Source organism: Orycteropus afer, unplaced genomic scaffold, assembly GCF_000298275.1.
Source record: "Orycteropus afer afer isolate SDZICR_OR568_19922 unplaced genomic scaffold, OryAfe1.0 scaffold00125, whole genome shotgun sequence".
Lineage (NCBI taxonomy): Eukaryota > Metazoa > Chordata > Mammalia > Tubulidentata > Orycteropodidae > Orycteropus > Orycteropus afer.
The window spans coordinates 6,666,914-6,671,490 of NW_006921712.1; positions in this window are offsets into that span (position 1 = coordinate 6,666,914).

Genomic DNA, 4,577 nt, shown 5'->3' on the forward strand with positions numbered 1-4,577 from the left:
TTCCTTCCATGTATAAATCTTTCCTTGACTTTTTTCAATAATGAACTGATAGAATATTTGTCTTATAATTGATTTTAGAGCTCTGGTGGCATAATGCCTAAGGCATTTTGACTGCTTACTATAAGGCTGGCAGTTCAAACCCACCAGCCACTTCTCAGAAAGAAGACTGGGCTATCTACTTCTATAGAGATATCACCTTCGAAATCCAGGCAGGGGTCACTAAGAGCTGGATTTAATTCAACTGCAGTAAGTTTTTGGTGTTGTAATTGGCTTATTACATTCAGCATAATCTCCTCCAAGTTCATCCACATTGTGTGGTATTTTGCAGATTTGACAACATTCTTTAGGGTTGCATAGTATTGTACTGCATGTATGCACCACAGTTTGTTTATGCATTCCTCAATTGATGGGCATTTAGGTTGTTTCCATCTGTTTGCTATTGTGAATAGTGCTGTTAAGAACATGGCTGTATATATATTTGTTCGTGTCCTGACTCACACTTCTTTAAGATATATACCTAATAATGGGGTTGCTGGATCTAATGATATTTCTCTTTCCAACTTCTTAAGGAATCAGCATACCAATTCCCAAAGTAGTTGTATTATTTTATAGTTGCATCAGCATTGTATGAGAGTCCCAACCTCTCCACATCATTGCTAACATTTGTTATATTTCTTCTTGTTGAGCTGTGCTATTAGTGCTGGGACAAGATGGTATTTTATGATTATTTTGATTTGTATCACTCTCTGGTTTCATAGTGCCTAAGGCATTTGACTGCTAACCAGGAGGCTGGCAGTTCAAACCCACTAGCCACTCCTCCGAAGGAAGATTGGGCAATCTTCTTCTGTAGTGATATCGCCTAGAAAACCCAAGTAGAGGTTGCTATGAGTTGGATCAGACTCCATGGCAGTGGTTGCGTTTGTTTGTGTAACGTTTAATGATCACAAACATTTCTATATTTGTTTGTTTTCAGCCTGAATATCTTCTTTGGTGAAATGTCTGCTCATGTCTTCTGCCCATTTTTAAATTGGATTGTTTCTCTTTTTGATGTTGAGATGTTGGAATTTTCTATAAATTTAAACAAAAGTCCTTTGTCCAATATGTCATTGTGGAATTTTTTTTTTTTTTTTTTTTCTTTTTTTCCCATTCTGTAGTTTCTGTTTTTACTCTTTTGGAGAAGTCTTTTGATACACATAAGAATTTGATTTTTAGAAGTTCCCTCTGATGGTGTAGTGCCTAAGGCATTTGACTGTTAACCAGAAGGCTAGCAGTTCAAACCCACAAGCCATGCCTCAGAAGGAAGGTTGGGCAATATATTTCCTTATTGATACCCTCTGGGAACCCAAGGACGGATTGCTAGGAGTTGGATCCAACTCAACGGCAGTGAGGTTTGAAATCACCTAGATTATCTTTTGCTGTGTGTACATCTTGGGTTATGCTTGATAGTCTATATATGCCATAAAGCAGGACCCCTAAGTTTGCACCTATTTTTTCTTTGATGAACTTTATAGTTTTAGGTTTCACATTTAAGTCTTTGATCCATCCGGAGTTCATTTTTGTGTATGGTGTGAGGTATGGATTATGATTCATTTTTCTGCAAATGGGTATCCAGTTTTGCCAGCACCATTTGTGAAAGAGACTAACTCTTCCCCATTGAATAGATTTGGGCATTTTGTCAAAGATCAGATGATCATAGGTCAGTGGACCAATTTCTGGGTTCTCAATTCTGTTCCACTGGTCTGTGTGTCTATCATTGTACCAATACCAGGCTGTTTTGACAACTGTGGTCATATAGTAGGTTTTGAGATATGGGAGTGTGAGAACTCATACTTTGTTCTTTTCTTTCAGGAGTTCTTTGCTTAGTCCAGGTCCCTTTTTTCCATATAAAATGAGTGATTTTTCTTTTTTTATGTGATTAAAAAATGTTGACAGAGTGGGTTGAATGTATAGATTGCTTTTCACAATGTTCAATTTTCCTATCCTTGATCATAGTATGTACTTCCATTTATGTAGATCACTTATAGTTTCTTGAAGTAGTGTTTTGTAATTTTCTTTGTATAGGTCTTTTGTGCTCCTGGTAAGATTTATTCCGAAATACCTTATCCTTTTAGTAGCTATTGTAAATGGTATTGACTTCCTTATTTCCTTTTCAGAGACCTCCTGCAGATCTAGAGGAATCCATCTGTTTTTTGTATTTTGATCTTCTTTCCTGCCACTCTGCTAAATCTTTCAGTAAGTTCCAGTAGTTTTCTTACTGAGTCTCTTGGCTTTTCAATATATATAGGATCATCTGCAAAAAAAAAAAAAAAAAAAAGGTAGTTTTACTTCTTCCTTACCAATTTGGATGCCTTTCTTACCCTGTTGCCCTGGCTAGGACTGCCATATATTGTTGAATAGAAGTGGATATAGAGAGCATCCTTGTCTTGTTTCTGTTTGTAAGGGGAATGGTTTCAGTCTCTCTCCATTGAGAATAATGTTGGCTGTTGGTTTTGCCTATATGCCCTGTATGATGATGAAGAATTTCCTTCCTATTCCTATTTTTCTGTGAGTTTTTGTCAGGAATGGATGTTGGATTTTATGAAATGCTTAATCTGCATCTGTTGATATGGTCATGTAATATGTTTCTCTATTTTACTTATATGATGATTACATTGATTTTTTTTTTTTTTTCTAATATTGAACCTTCGTTGCATACCTGGCTTGAATCCCACTTGATCATGATGTATTATTTATTTAATGAGTTGTTGGAATCTATTGGCTAGGATTTTGTTGAAGATTTTTGTATCTATATTCATGAGCGATATTGGTCTTTAGTTTTCTTTTCTAGTGGTGTCGTTTCCTGGTTTTGGCATAAGGGTTATGTTTGCTTCCTAAAATGAATTTGGGAAGATTCCATCCTTTTCTATGTGCTGGAGTAGTTTGAGTAGGATTGGCATCAGCTCTTCTCTGAATGTTTGGTAGAGTTCTCCAGTTAAACTATCTCAACCAAGATTTTTTTTTTTTCCTGATAATTATTTTGTGTGTGTGTGACCTGTTCTATTTCTTCCTTTGTTATGGGTCTGTTCGAGTTTTCTACCTCAATCTATGTTAGTTTAGGTAAGTACTGTGTTTCTAGACATCTGTCCATTTCTTCTAGGTTTTCAAATTTGTTGTAGTACAATTCTTCATAGTATCTTGGTGTTATTCTTTTTATTTCTGTTGCTTCTGTTGTAATGTCACACCTTTAATTTTTTATTTGTGTTCTTTGCATCTTCTTTTCCTTTGTTAAGTTTGCCAGTGGTTTGTCAATTTTATTAATATTTTCAAAGAACCAACTTCTAGTCTTATTAATTTTTTTCTATTGTCTTTCTATTTTCTGTTTATTTGTGCTTGAATCTTTAATATTTCTTTTGTTCTAGTGACTGTAGGCTTTTTTTTTTTTCCTGCCATTTTCTAATTGTTGGAGATGTTATGTTAATATGTTAATTTTGGTTCTTTTTCCCTTTTTGATGGCTGCATATATTGCTATAAATTGCCCTCCGAGCAATGCTTTTGTTATGTTACCCAAATTTTTGTATATTGTGTTTTCATTATCATTTGATTCAAGGAATTTTTTGAGTTCACTTTTTATTTCTTCTATTACCCAGTCATTTTCAAAGAGGGTGTTATTCAGTTTATTTATGTTTGCTTTTTTTTTTTCATTGAATTCTAATTTTATAGCATTGTGTTCTGAGAAGACGATTTGCAATATTTCAATGTTTTTAAATTTATTGAGGTTTGCATTATGGCCTAACATTTTGTCAATCATAGAGAATGTTCCATGTATTCTGGAAAAGAATGTATATTGTTCTGTTGTTGGGTGAGTGGTCTCTAGATGTCTATAAGGTCAAATTAGTTGATCTTACTGTTTAGTTCTTCTGCACCTTTGTTGAGTTTCTTTCCAGTTGTTCTATCTTTTATTAAAAGTGGTGTATCTAATTCTCCAACTATTCTTGAATCATCTATTTATCTTTTTTATTCTGTTAAATTCTGCATTATGTATTTTGGAGGTCTTTTATTGTGTGAATATATATTTATTATGGTTATGTCCTCTTGTTCAAAAGATCCTTTAATCATTATATCATGCCCATCTTTGTGTCTTATGGTTATTTTTGTATTAAACTTTATTTTATCAAAAATCAATATTGCCACTCCTGCTCTGTTTTGGTTATAATTTGCTTGGTATATCTTTTTTGAACCTTTGATTTTTACTCTACTTTTATCTTTGTCTCTAAGTTTAGTCTCTTGTAGAAAGCATATTTATGCATTGTGTTTTCTTATCCAGTCTGCAACTCTCTGTCTCTTGAGTGGTATATTTGATCCATTTACATTCACTCTGAAGTCAATTATTATAATTATAATTATTATAATGAAATGTGCAAAAACCTGGATTTAGAAAACCAAGAGGGAAAAACATCCTCGGCATTTCTTAAACTGCAAAAAAATGAGGAAAAAAAATCAAGCCTTAAATTGCAATATTGAAAGTTTCTATGGATAAAAATATTGAATGATGCAAGAAACATCAAAAGAAGATGGAAGGAATACAGGGTCACTCTACC